The sequence below is a fragment of the Coregonus clupeaformis genome, unplaced genomic scaffold (genome assembly GCF_020615455.1).
Source record: "Coregonus clupeaformis isolate EN_2021a unplaced genomic scaffold, ASM2061545v1 scaf0431, whole genome shotgun sequence".
Classification (NCBI taxonomy): Eukaryota; Metazoa; Chordata; class Actinopteri; order Salmoniformes; family Salmonidae; genus Coregonus; species Coregonus clupeaformis.
This window is the reverse complement of record NW_025533886.1, coordinates 141,645-157,488: the sequence shown is the minus strand read 5'-3', so window position 1 is coordinate 157,488 and position 15,844 is coordinate 141,645. Positions and strand designations below refer to the sequence as shown.

At 40.3% G+C, this 15,844-nt stretch overlaps 1 pseudogene; it reads right to left on the bottom strand.

Annotated features, from left to right (window-relative positions):
• LOC123484739 overlaps window positions 1-12,777 on the bottom strand; it is a 90,202-nt pseudogene extending 77,425 nt beyond the window's left edge.
• Window positions 12,778-15,844: the final 3,067 nt, after the last annotated feature.

Genomic DNA, 15,844 nt, shown 5'->3' with positions numbered 1-15,844 from the left:
AGCTTCGAGACCACATCAATTACTGTAGCTACCTTAAGACACGATCAATCCTCTTCTCTATGGTCACTTCACTGTTCAATTACAATCACCCATGTCTTGAGCGTCTCTTCTGTGGAACCAAAGCCTCATAAAGCAAGAAGACAAGACAATTTGAAAATAACAAGCGCCACATAGCATAACACATTCACTTTGAGAATAACTCAGTGGAGGCTGCTGAGGGGAGGATGGCTCATAATAATGGCTGGAATGGAGTCAATGGAATGGTATCAAAAAACATGGTTTCCATGTGGTTGATACCACTCCATTGACGCCATACCAGCCATTATTATGAGCCGTCCTCCCCTCAGCAGCCTCCACTGGAATAACTAAACTGTGTAAGCCATACTGTCTATGCATTTAAATGACCATCTATGTTTTCTTCCATTTCCAGTCAAGTCAAGCACAGCCTTGACAATGCAATATCTGTAGGTTTACAGTGTAATCTACACATTCACTGTGCAGTGTACATAGCTACAGTATCAGAATGAGAAACACAAGGCAGGAATAAGAGACGAGGCAGTGTCCAGCACAGTGCTGTGCTGTCTCTCTCCAAATAACAGCCACATGTCTGGTCAAACAGAGTAGAGGGCTAGAGGACAGGGGGATGGCTTTTTTGATGGAGGGATACACAAATGGAGATGGGGATGGAGAGAGAGAGGGAGAGAAATGGAACAGGAGAGAAAAAAGAGAGAAAGAGAGAGAGAGAGTAGGATAGAGTTCAATATTGACTGCTCTGAGAGACTGTCTCAACCAAACAGCCACATTTTCTCTCCACTAAAGAGACAGATTATAAGTATGTTATCACTGGGCCATGGTTCCAATGCTTAGCACTTGATGTGGAACTCAAGTTAATTCCAAAAAGAGCTTTGTGGCTAGAGCGGAGTGAGAGGGCCATCAGCAACACTTTGAGATTACTGCAGGCATGACAATGCAGTGTGAACGCCAAGTATGAAGGCTTGCTAATGGTAAATTCCAGAGAAGAGCACAGATTAAGTATGAAATATTACTAGGGACCTGCAACATTACACAAAGGGTGGTGGTGGTGGGGGGGGGGGGGAATAAGGCTTCTGCTGTGGAAATAAGGCTTCTTTGTCAAACCATCAAATCCATCTCCCTGGCTCCCAAGTCGCTCATATTGGGCTCATCCAAACATAATGTGGCTCCAATATTAAAGCTTGGTAAATACAGTAGCCTGCTGGTTACTCTGACCGTACAGCCACGTATCCAGCAGTGGTTGGCTACATGAGAGACATACTGTAGACATGGTTGACAAACCCAATGTCAGATTTCACCACCTTGCAACAATAGTGATGACAACAAATTCTGCAGATTTAAACATAAACCTACATATTATTGAGTTATTGTATTCATATTCATTGTATTCATCGAGTCATCCTTGCTAGCAATCAACAAATACCTCTCCTGTTACCAATGTTGGTAATATGTTGGTAATTGCTAATTATGCTTTTTAATAACATTGTAATAACATGGTAATACCATGGCAGTAATAACCCCCATAGCAAGCTTATTAAGGGGACACTTACTGGCAGCCTGCACCCTGGCCCTGCGGCTCACCACCAGACCAAAGGAGTTCTGGCCCATGCACTCATAGTCCCCCTCATCAGTGGAACCGTCAGACTTGGTCCTCTGGAAGCATCCAATCAGCAGAGAGCCGTTGTGGAACATGGTGTAGTATTGGTCGTCCACCAGGAGGATTCCATTCCTCCTCCACTGTGTGGTGATTGGTGGGATGCCGTCCACCTGACAGTGCAGCATGAGGGGCTGCTTCTGCACCGCGATGATATCACTAGGCTCCAGGGTGAAGGAGAGCTCTGCTCCCGATGTCACACCTACACAAACAGCACAGAAATACACACGTTACACCTACACAGCTACACACAAAATACACACAGTGCCCATGAGCAAACAGCCTTAGCAAGCTAGGTTAGAGTTTAGTCTCAAGATAATTCATTCACACTCACTAGCACGAACATGCTTTCCAGCACAGTGACAATGAACTATCCACACCTACAAGCACATGATAATAGACGGCCATGTGAATGTAGAGGGAACAGACTGGTCAATCCTTTCTAAACACAAAGCAACCATGGAGTTGTTGTGGCAGATATTGATGTGTGATATAGAATAAAAAAGCACAATAATTGCATACTGTCTGATTACTGTGCATGCCACTGTCTGCCAGCTTCAAGTCCCATAATAAGCCACATTGATGTGCTGCTAACAATCCGCCTACCTACTGCTTTTGAGACATGATGCACTCAATACCGTCTCGTTCTGCCATCGTAACAAACAGAACACATTGCTGGCTAGTGATGGAGGAAAAAATCGATACAGGTACATATCGGCAGTGTCGGAAAAAGCACTCAATTGTCATACTTGAGTAAAAGTAAAGATACCTTAATAGAAAATGCCTTAAGTAAAAGTGAAAGTCACCCAGTGAAATACTACTTTAGTAAAACTCGAAAAGTATTTGGTTTATACTTAAGTATCAAAAGTAAAATTATAAATCGTTTTAAATTCCTTATACTAAGTAAACCAGACGGCACAATTTTCTTGTTTTTTATTTATTTGCGGATAGCCAGACATAATTTACAAACGAAGCATTTGTGTTTAGTGAGTCCGCCAGATCAGAGGCAGTAGGGATGACCAGGGATGTTCTCTTGATAAGTGTGTGAATTGGACCATTTTCCTGTCCCGCTAAGCATTCAAAATGTAACGAGTACTTTTGGGTGTCAGAGAAAATGTAAGGAGTAAAAAGTACATTATTTTCTTTAGGAATGCAGTGAAGTAAAAGTAAAAGTTTTCCCCCCCCAAAAAAGTAAAGTACAGATACCCCAAAAAACTACTTAAGTAGTACTTTAAAGTATTTTTACTTAAGTACTTTACACCACTGCATATCAGGATATTATTTTTATTGATATATCGTATCTTTTGACAATATCAGTAATATTATTTTTGTGCTAGTTGGCTGTACCTGCACCAAAACCAGTATTTTTCTGCTTGTTCTCAATCTTCTTATTAAATAGGTAGACAATTTGTTTTCAGCACTTTTATTTCCATGACTGATACAAACTTGTTTTCTCATGGCTCTCTCTTGTCCCTCTGCAGCAGACATATGGTGAGCAATATGTTTGGAACATCGAATATCAATAAAATCACAGTATCGAATCACAATACATATAGTATCGTGATAATTTTGTATTGTGAGGTCCCTGGCAATTTCCTGCCTTATTGCTGGGCCACTTTGATGTTTCCCTACTCTGTAATCACCTGCAAGGTCAATCATCAACACCAAGAGCAAGGTGACAGCGATTATGTGATTGTCACTTTGAAATCTGCTTGTTCTGCCAGAGATAAAATGGAATTCAGCCGGTGTTTGTACACTCTAAAAATTAGGGGTTCTTCTAAGATCCTCAAAGTTCTCCAAAGAACCTTAGGGTTCTTGGCACTGAAAATTGCCCCCAAAAAGTTATTCCAAGAACCCCATAGGAGGTGGGGTTCATCGAGGAACCTTCTTAGTTGGTGGGGGTTCTTGCAGGAACCTAACTGCACAACTGAAACATTTGGATTTTAATTTGAAAGGACTTGTAAAGATGTAAAGATCTCCTCAATTTAAGGTAAGGTTTGTCCCTTGTATGATCTAAATTGATATTGTTTTATGATGATACCATCTATCTTTTCATATTTGTGCAAATCTTTCTAAAACATAAAATGGACACAATTCAATGGATATCAATAAAAAAATAGTAAGAATATGTATACTATACGAATATGTTGAAGGCTAGCTGTATTGGGTGCAGATGAATGAACTGCTCACTTTTGTGTCTGTGTCTGCAGGTATACAGATGAGGAGGCATACAAAGATATGTAAATTGGTATTGGTATGTTATGCAGATCACATGTACCATCCTCCTCCCTTACCTCTTCAATGAAAATCCCATAGGCCTCTACATTTTGGACAAGGTATGTGTATGAAAACCCTTATCAAAAAAAGATATACCCATTGGACTTGGGGCTCTGCTAGGAGTTTACCTCATATTTAGATTTTTTTTATTCTGCTTTGCCACTAAAATCATAAACACTGACAACTAAAATATTGTGTTATTTTTATGTGTATTATTAATATTATTATTAATAATAATAATAATAATAATAAAACATTTTACCCCAAAAGGTTATTCAAAAGGTTATTTGAGGATCCATTAAAAGGGGTTCTTTGAAGAAGGTACCCCCACAGTTTCAATTTGAAGAACCCCTAAAGGATCCTCCAGGAACCTTTACTCTTTAGAGTGTAGGCTGTTAAGGCCCTGAAGGCTGCTGGTACAGAGAGGCTGTTATAAACATTCATTCAGGTCAGCAACTCAAATGACTGCATTTTGAATGGCTTGAATACAGAATTGCTCAGATCAATAGCGGAATGCAACAGAGAAGGTTTCGAATTGTCTGCTTTACAGAGACACAAGCATTGCCTTTTATGGGCAGACAGAAAAAGAGGCTAAAGATTATGGCCAAGGTCGCTGGGGACTGTCTGTTGTCATCTTTTTATCTCCTGCACTCATTTCATTTTTGCCTTACAGCAACATAACTGGAAGACTCTTTCCTCTTCCCCTGACCTGGTGGCATTTGAGCTCTGGTGAGAGGGAGCGAGACAGAGAGACAAAGAGAGCGCGAGAGAGAGAGAGAGAGAGAGAGAGAGAGAGAGAATCACACATCAAAGCTGATTGAGGACTCTCCATCTAGTGTCCATCTACACTGATAAAAAATATAAACGCAACATGTAAAGTGTTGGTCCCATGTTTCATGAGCTGAAATAAAATACATTTTCCATATGCACAAAAAGCTTATTTCTCTCACCTTTTGTGCACAATTTTTTTTACATCCCTGTTAGTTAGCATTTCTCCTTTGTTAAGACAATCCATCCACCTGACAGGTGTGGCATATCAAGAACCTGATTAAACAGCGTGATCATTACACAGGTGCACCTTGTGCTGGGGACAATACAATGTGCAGTTTTGTCACACAACACAATGCCACAGTTTTGAGGGAGTGTGCAATTGGCATGCTGACTGCAGGAATGTCCACCAGAGCTGTTGCCAGAGAATGTAATGTTATTTCTCTACCATAAGCTAACAGAGAGAAATCTTTAGTGTCTGTGGTTCCGAGAGGGAAAAGAAGGAGAGAGAACAATAAATAAAGGATGTAAACAGGCTGACCTGACTTTGTGCCATATAAGTAGAGCTTAGAGGACTCTCCTGCACCTCCTTGCTCTCAGTATCAGGTTTCAGCTGCTGAAGGACTAAGCACTAACAGTCCCTGCCTCGGACCCAGGAATCTGGCTAGACCCGGGAGGGAGGGAGTTTGAGCGGGAGGGACAGCACAGGGGTCAGCACAGAGGACCGGCGTCATCCCTCAAATTCCAGCCCAGGAATACTCCCCTTTAGGTGCAGACAAGGAATGCATTGACATGCTCTCCTTTCGAACCGTTTCCCTCCATCTCTCTCTGCGAAGTAAAGCTGCTACAAGACCAAAGAGACATCAGTGCTACCGCCTCTGAAAAACAAAGGGGTGGTGAAATATTTAACCCCTTGCTGGCCGTGTTGCCTGCACAGAGCTCTCTGCTCCGCTGCCCCAACAATGCCTGAGTGTTCCACACACACAGGAAGCCAGCACAGTTAGCACAGCTACCAGTACATGAACAGCAAACAAAGAGCACACGGGTCCAGAGGCAATCAGTCACGCTTCATGTTATGGGCAAAACAACGATGGAAGCTAAAAAAAAACACCCATTATACACTAAAACGCTTCTGGACACGAATAATGCATTAGAGGATACAAAAGTGTTACATTATACATTTTCTTAGGAGGCTGTTTCTGACCTCTGGATATAGAAGGGCTTTTCATGCCCAGCTTTCATAACTGTCACAGGGCATTCATCGATGTTATCAAGCATCAGAAACCCAGATAAAAGCTCAATGCAAGTAGTGTTTCGTCGCCCGTAGTAACATCAACAAGCTGAATCTGTGTTATATCATGTCAGTGATTTCAAGAGCAGCTGAAAATGGCTTTATTAAGGTATTTCACAGAGATGAGACATTCTTAAATGTATTGCAGTGTGTCCTTTCAAGCTGAACAGGAAGCTGAGGGAATTCATTGGTTTTTAAATGAATAAAGCATGGAGAGAGAGCAGAGTCCTGCAGGTTTTAAAATGATAACTTTGACTGATGGCTCATCAATGTCATCAGATAGACTCAGAGGTCTGTGGACTCTCACAAAGCACTGATGACTGCCAACAAGACATTCAAAATGAATGTCCACATGGAACATTCATGACTGGTTCCAACACTGTCTTTGTCATCAACATGTAGGAAACAAAGGAGAAGAGGAGAGACGTAATAACAGACGGTAAGAAGAGAGAGAGGGGAGAGAGAGAAACAGAGAGACGCACAGCATTGCCAGCACATGAGCACAGCAGAAGCACTGTGCAGCTAGCTAAGCTATAGAGGGTTCAGGCTTATAGATGAGGAGGGAAGGATGGCTGGCTGGCTGGCTGGCTGGCTGGCTGGCCATGTGTGTGTTGTGTGCTGTGCTGCTGGGTGCTGTGCTGTGTGGAACAGGAGAAGAGAGGCCAGCACAGCTGCAGATGCCAGAGGTCAGAGCAGAGCCACACTGTCAAAGAGAGAGAGAAAGAGACACACACAGCTAGGCAGACCCCTCCTCTTAATGCTCCCTTTAACAAGGGAAAGGACACCCTGGGGTTTAGGATTACCACCGTGGGAGAGCAGAAACCTGCCAGGCTGAGAGAGACAAGTGCTGGCTAAGTGTGGCTCGCGCTCGGGCTTACTACTTGCATTCAATGAAGCCCACCGTGCTACTGTACACTAGACTGGAGGGAGGGAGGCATCCACAGCCTCACAGCCAAACTGCTGCAGTTGGCTAAATAATAACCAAGTTCTTATCAACAACAGCCCCCATGTTTATCTTCCCTCTATTGGAGGATGGTTAGTAATCACGCAATCAAAGCTGCATCACAGCACATTCTGTTGTGGTGCAAAAACACATAAAAAGCTTGGTTTAATCAATCACAGACAGTGAGCATCCTGAACACTGCAGAACAATGCATACTTAATGCTCCCATAATTTCCTCCTCAGTAAAAAGCACTCCTGGGTTATTTGTCCCTTGTCACATGAGGCACTTCAATTTCAGCAACCACTGCTGTTGTTGTCTAATCAGACCCATACAGTCACAGATCTGAATCAGATCATTACAATGCAATCAAGAGGCAGGTCTCAATTACAGATGCACAAAAAAACATAGACTTTTTAAAGACTCTAATCATCTCACACAATAACAGTACCTTGTGAGTGTAAACGTGTTAACCGTTTAAATAGCAATATTGTATCTGAATCCATCCATCTAGTCATCCCTCACACTGTTTAGATATCAGAAGCAGGACCTGTTCTTTGTCTCATCACGTTCTCCACTCTTTTATTTCACCTTCTCAGTGAAATAGCAAGGCTCTCGCACCCACCTCTTCCTCAGTTTCAATGCCAAGTCTACTCAACCCTGTAGGCTACCATCCATTGCCAACTCGTACATGACACAGACAACATCTTGGAGGAATATGGAGTATGTCTAGATTCTGAAATAAAAACATGGATATTAATATCTCAAAAGTGCCCTTTTTAAAGTTGTTCATTTTAAGACATTGTTTGGAACAATACATCAAATTTCCAGAGTGGGCTCTATGATAATTTTTTTGTTATGTTCAACTTTCAGCACCACCAACATAGTGAATGGGAAAATGGATTCAAAGGGAACTCTCTCTGCTGGTGATTTGCTGAATGTACAATCCTAAAGGAGGACTGTGATTGGTTAATTACCTATAATGTCAATTTCTCATATTATAATATGTCTTATTTTCAAAAATACCAGAGCCCACTCTGGAAACTTGACGTGTTTGAAAAGTATATTGTTTCAAACAATGTGTCTAAAAATAAGCTACATCAAAAAGGGTGCTTTTTTATGTTTAATAAATGAATGTGAAAATGTGTTTTTCAGAATCTAGACATTCTCTATATTTTAGAGCAAACTAGAAGGAGTGACCACAACATGTTGTCTGTATCATGTACAGTTCACAGATCATAGGGTCTTACAGGAGGCATGTATAGGTCTAAAAAGGCCTAAAATTGCCACTTCCATCATGATTTTCTCAAAAGTGGTTTGTGATACAAATGTAAGAAGCATGTCAAATATTCTTCCTCCCAATTAAGTTTCTATGTGAGAATTGCCAGAACAATCTGAGATACAAAATAACATTTTTGGGCTATCCTTGCATATAATCGCCCAAATAACACTTTTTGGTCAATCATACATGTAGTTAATTAAGTAAAAGTGTAAGTCACCCAGTAAAATATTACTTGGAAGGGGCACACTCCAACACTCAGACATCTCAGACATCATCTATAAACGAAGCATGTGTGTTTAGTGAGTCCGCCAGATGAGATGCAGTAGGTCCTGCTAAGCATTCAAAATGTAACAAGTACTTTTGGGTGTCAGGAAAAATGTAAGGAGTTTCTTTAGGAATGTAATATAATATGCCATTTAGCAGACGCTTTTATCAAAAGCGACTTACAGTCATGCGTGCATTCATTTTTGTGTATGGGTGGTCCCGGGGATTGAACCCACTACCTTGGCGTTTCAAGCGCCGTGCTCTACCAGCTGAGCTACAGAGGACCACAATGTAGTGAAGTAAAAGTATAAGTAGTTAAAACTATAAATAGTAAAGTAAAGTATAGATACCCCCCAAAAATACTATTTTTACTTAAGTATTACTTAAGTATTTTACACCACTGGTTGGCGGAAAAGGCATATGTACCGGTAACTGCCAAAATAATGGAAACACTTTAGGGATACAAAGTATATTGGAAGAAATAAAGTTAATTAAGCTATTAACATCCCATCATGCTTAGAGTTCCAGAAACTAGTAGAATCTATGCCAAGGTGCATTGAAAGTGTTCTGGCTCGTGGTGGCCCAACACCCTATTAAGACACTTTATGTTGGTGTTTCCATTCTTTTGGCAGTTACCTCTATATTACTTCATTTGCATATTTTAATACAATATTTCAGAAAATGTGTAATAAAATTAATCTCATATTTGTGTCTACATTCAACTGGTAATGGACATTTTGATATACGTATATACAGATAAAAAACGATTACTGTATTCGGTGTGGTGCCTAGCCTAATAGTATACTATTAAGGCTACCTGTAATTATGTAGTTCTATGGCTTCTGTTGACAAAAAATGTGTCATGATAGATTTCGATCAAGAAATTAGACTCTGTTTCAGACTCTGTAACATCCATAATGGTGTTTTTTCCTCTCTGAAGTAATAATGGAAATTACAATAAAATTATAGTTTTTGTGTTCAGCCAAGCCTTTCCTTCGAAATGACTATCCATGTTTTGACCTAAGCCTTACAACCTCACAGACTATCTCTGACAGCAGCCAACCAAAACATGATCTTGATTTCTAGGGTAGACCTTGTAAGTAAAGACTTTAAGTTTGGATATCTATCCACAGGCATCTTACTATGGCAATTATGAATCAACCACCTTCCTTTTGAACCTCATACTATAAACACACAGACACACGCACACACACGCACACACACGCACACACACACACACACACACACGCACACACACACACACACAGCTGCAACAGGGTGCCCTTCACCCTTCAATGATCAAAGCAATAAGCTGACCCACAGACTAAATCACTACACCATTAAGAAGATATTGACAATAAATATGTACTAACAATGGTCTATAAGCTGTAAGAAAATGTACATTTTATACAAATTACACCTGTGTTTGCATTGTGATGATGACTCACACTGGCCAATGCAGTAACACCCACCTGCTTCAATCAACAATATTCCTACGTCTAGTTCCCTCTAAAAGGTAGTCCGGCGGTCTGACATTGTCAACACATGGTCCATAACATTGTCAACACATGGTCATTCCCTATGGGATATGTGCACCTGAGGTCTCTGTGTAGACTACTCATCAATATCTTTCACCAAACCAACATAGAAGAATAACAGTAGTGTGTGCAGGCTATGGCTAGCCTATCAAATTATATTACAGGGTCTAAGACGAAGCTCACAAGAATAACACAAGTAAACAACAATCTCATCCTTATAGTGAATGTGACTAACAAAATCATTTGTTTCAAGATGCAAATCCAAACAACCAATAACAAAGCTTTATGCTAATTGAGAGACGTTGCTGTTGCTCAGCCAATACGATTTTTTTGTTGCTGTTGTTGTTGTTGTTGCTATTTGTCATTATTTTGAACAAACATCTAACAGTGCACAGCTTTCTGGTCATCCTTTGCAGAATGAAAACAAAAGACAGACTGTTCTACTCAAGCTTCACTACAGCTTCTAACCATACACCTTCTTACCTCAGAGGTTCTGTGGTCTTCCTCAAATTGACTGAAACTTTAAACGCCACAAAAAGTGATTAGGTCTTTGCAGGATTCGTGAAACAAATCAATTGAAGCTATTTGATTTCTCTCAGATGTGGCAGCTAGAATACATCACAACAACTCCCCTATAAATCACTCACTAGCCACACACAAATAACCCAAAGGCCTCAAATATAAAATGTATGCATCATGTTTACTCCTTCACTCCTCCTTCCTTACTCCTTCACTCCTCCTTCCTTACTCCTTCACTCCTCCTTTCTTACCCTACATACTACTGCTCTAGTCTTTACTGGAAATGTGATTACATGGGTGGTGGGCTCCTGTGGGTCTCTATGGCATGATGCTCATCATAAAAGCATCCCTCTATCCGGGTTACATGCTGGGAAATGGGGCCTCACATTGAGGGACTAAAAACTGTCAATCATACTGAACAAAGGAGCCAAGAACATTTTAAAAAGAAGTTCATCTGTACAAATATTCTCCTCAGCAGGCAATAACTGCTGTCTTTTTTATTCATTCTCGCAGCAAGAAATTGACTACACAAAGACTCAGTCAATCAAAGCTATCTCCACCTATGACAGATGATAAGTGCAGCAGTGTTCAGTGCTCTGATAAAAAAAAAGGCTAATATGCTCTATGCAGACAAGTGCAAGTATGAACTGTCCAAATATCATTGTTATTATGTCAAATGTTTAATATTCAGTTTTAGATTTATCACATTTTAAATGAATAACACAAATACCTACCTACACAATATTGACATTTATTTTTCATAAGCGTTGGGGAAAGGGAGGCAGAGGGAAAGCAGAAAATATTGGGAATGGCAATAGAATGGAATTAAAAAAGTAATAGCATTCCATCAATGCATAAAATGCTGGTTTGTGTGCATCAATGGTAAGGATTCATAGTGACCACAGCCAAGAAAGAAAGGAATGAGATACCAGTCTTTCGGGCACTCTTTGGCACAGAGAGTGTATTTGGCACAAACCAACACCAGGACACACATGCACGCACACACACAAACACACCTAAGAACCACATGGACCATAATGGGTATAAACCATTATCATTCTTATTTTTAATACATTAAATTAATAGGATGGCCTACTTAAACATCATAAAATAAAAATAATCTCATAACCTATTGTAATTATTATTATTTTTATTATTATTATTATTGTTAGGCCTATTATTAGGCTATTATTATTATCAATATCATCATAATTATGATAATTATTAGCCTACCACTTTTTCTTGGTTCAAGTCGTAGGCTACAATGGTAGGAGCCTATCATCACCATCGTCATCATCATCTGTCTATATCATTTTCCGGGTGTGAGGTTATTGTACAATTATGCAACAGACCCTATGTGGGTTAACCTATGTGTTTTCTAGGACGTAGGCTACTGCACGTGGCTACAGTACAGTAAAATCATAGGGCGCATGGATTAAATCATATTTTTTAAAGCAACAACCGTGTTGTTATATAGGCTAATATGAGAATATTTTCAAAGAGGGTCAAACAAGTTCGTGCCAGCTACACATCATCATGGACTCAAGTGTGAGATCCTTGATATACGAATATCGGTTTCTAAATTCCATTGGCACACATTCACAAACACACTCATATAATACACATGCTGCATGGAACTGAATTCCCCAAATGATGATGAACGTTCAAGGTATAACGCAAGAGAAGAATATGGTCAAGTTCACCGCCAGCCGAGATAGTCAGTGCTCCTATAGTTTCATTCAACCATGTATGCAGCCGAGACGGTATAGAAATATATAGGGCTAGATATTATGCACTATCTTTGGTCTACAGCACCAGCTTCTGATACGGGTAAAAGGCGGTTCCGTTCCAAAAAGGTGTTATCCTGCAGAGGTAGTAGTAGCCTAGAAATGATATCAATAAACACTTACCGACTAAAGCGTTGAGGAGTAATGCAAAAAAGCATGGAACAAGGCAGCGCCTTCTGGTAGCCATTTAATCACTTTGAAATATGTTACGATACTTGAAAAAACAACGTGAGGCGATCCGAAGAAAACAGACATACAGCTAACTCTTTATGTCCCGAGCTACAACAATTGGTGGCTCGCGGGGGTAGAACTTGCTTGCGCCATTTTGCACATCTATCAGGAATCTGTCAGCATCTCGTGCTCTCTCCTCCTCTATCCCTCTGTATCCCAGAGCCGCTGCCTCACACACATATCCATGTTGTAGCTTTTACCACGAACTACAGTTCTCTTCCATCTGTCTCCCCTCCTCCATCTATTGCATTCGCTAATTCTTTTGAAGGAGTCTCTACTCTGAGAACAAAAGCGACCAGACCGCTGCACTCACAAGGCAAATAGTAAAGCCCCTATTAAGCTATGTTTAGTTTGCAAGTGGATTTATATAAAAAATATATATTATACCATAATTTTTACTATTATACTACTGTATCCAAATAATTGATTCCCATTTTTATAGGCTAAGCCAAATGTATAAACGTTTGCTAGTTGTAGCCTAACATTGTTTTCTAATGTGTAGTTTAGGTCTATAATAATACTATAATACAAATAGTAATACTTAATGTTATGAATAATATTCTAACAATGCTGTTATCTGTTGAGTTGTATTACTATTATTATTAAATATAATAATACATCATGTTAGTCAAAGGGCAAATAACTGAAATATAATTTTTGGTGAAGGTGTTAAAATGTGAAATGAAAACAACATGCTTTTTGTTGAAGGTGTTCAAATGTGAAATGAAAACGGCAATGTCAAAGTGCGCACACAAATCACCCCTTTTGCTGCTCGACATTTCCAGTGATTTATTGTGCATCAATTATTGTGGACCACTTTTGGACCACACCATGGAAAAAATACGATGCTACATGGTCGACCAAGAGGAGATGAGTGACATCTAACGGTGAAGAACATTGTTGCAACTTATCAGCACAGCATCATTAGGTAGAATTCCCCAATAGAAGCGCGGTTATAGCCTGGTTGCCGCCTCTGTTCAGCCAGTAGACTACATATTGCACTCCTTGCCACTCCTGTCATTTGCCAAAGTACAGTGTGTGTGTTGGCTAATTCTCTCAATGTCCATTCAGAAAGTTTCCTTAAGAGAGGGACAAATAATAGGTAACTGAAATTAGCATAACAACATTGTAAAAATGTAAGCAAGTCATGATGATCTGCATGTGCGAGGAATGAAATGACAGGTGAGTTTTGTGTTTCTTTCCTCTCATTAATGGGATGCAACTGAAGCAAACGTAGTTCGATTAAATCTTGTAGGCTAATATTTTTCCATATATCATTATTTTTCTCTCATTACGGAGTCCTCTCTAGCCATTTTAAGCAACGTGATCTTGCATTGACACTGCCTCTTCAGAACGGTATTGTTTATTGTTCTTAAAATTATAATTCTATATTGCGCCAAGTTTGCGCGCACCCCATCTTCCATAACGTTGTCATGGAACACATTAATGTTGTTTCCAACCATATAATTAAGAATTAGAAGAATTTAATAGGATCTCTATGTTTCCAACTACCAATCAGCAACTGCACGGCTGCATATTGAACGTTGAGATTGCCGAAAGGCCAGTCTCTTTGGCAAATGACAAGAGTGGAAAGAAGTGGAATGTTAGCTAAAAACACCGGTATCCAGACTACCGTTACTGTAATTGTAGGCAATCTTAGAATGTGACATTTCAGAATATGTTGCGAGTAGGCCTAGATTATATGCCTATAGGTAAAGTAGCCTGTAAATTAACAGCGGTGTACTGCTATATTGCATAAGCACCTTTATCAATAGCATACTGTAGGCCTAACCTATGGCCCAGGTAGGCTCAATCACATTTTGGCATAAAAAATGTAAATATGCCTATTCATGGACTTTGTTTACTCTTTAGTGTAGCTCTGTCCACTTTAATTAATTTCATGATAATATTGTATCTTTAATCTCCATCTACCCAAAACACAACAAAAGGCTTTTATATAGGCCTACCAAAGGTGTTATCCTAATCCATTATGTCACTATGCATAAGGCAATCATACTATGCAAACGAAATTGTCATTAGTTATCCTTAGCAATGGACAGGTTACATTTTCTTAATAGGCCCACCTCTTACGGTGTGATTGCAATCTTGGAGGTTCTAATTTACATCTTATTAACCCCCCTCTCTTGTTCTAAGCACTTGGTGCCTCAGCTTGAGGTAGCCTAATGGAACCAAGTAATAGACCTACTGTAGGTCTGCAACATTAACTGACTGTCATGTGTAGGAGGGGATACATGTGTGAAATGTTCAAAGATAAAGCCTCTGTTTTTCTCGAAGGTGAACTATTGTAATCACAAAACCACACATACCTCCTAAAGAAGTCTCGAGGTATTGCTTGCCTGAGGTAGAGTACCTTATGATAAGCTGTAGACCACATTATCTACCAAGAGAGTTCTCATCTATATTATTCGTAGCCGTCTATTGACCACCACAAACCGATGCTGGCACTAAGACCGCAATCAACGAGCTGTATAAGGCCATAAGCAAACAAGAAAATGCTCATCCAGAAGTGGCGCTCCTAGTGGCCGGGGATATTAATGCAGGCAAACTTAAATCCGTTTTACCTAATTTCTACCAGCATGTCACATGTGCAACCAGAGGGTAAAAAACTATAGACCACCTTTACTCCACAGACAGAGACACATACAAAGCTCTCCCTCCCCTCCATTTGGCAAATCTGACCATAATTCTATCCTCCTGATTCCTGCTTACAAGCAAAAACTAAAGCAGGAAGTACCAGTGACTCACTCAATACGGATATTGAATATTGAAAGGCTGGTCATGGCTCACATCAACAGCATCATCCCGGATACCCTAGACCCACTCCAATTCGCATACCGCCCCAACAGATCCACAGATGACGCAATCTCAATCGCACTCCACACTGCCCTTTCCCACCTGGACAAAAGGAACACCTATGTGTTCCTTGGTAGAGCATGGCGCTTGCAACGCCAGGGTTGTGGGTTCGTTTCCCACGGGGGGCCAGTATGAAAAATGTATGCACTCACTAACTGTAAGTCGCTCTGGATAAGAGCGTCTGCTAAAATGACTAAAAATGTATGTGAGAATGCTGTTCATTGACTACAGCTCAGCGTTCAACACCATAGTGCCCACAAAGCTCATCACTAAGCTAAGGACCCTGGGACTAAACACCTTCTTCTGCAACTGGATCCTGGACTTCCTGACGGGCCACCCCCAGGTGGTAAGGGTAGGCAACAACACGTCTACCACGCTGATCCTC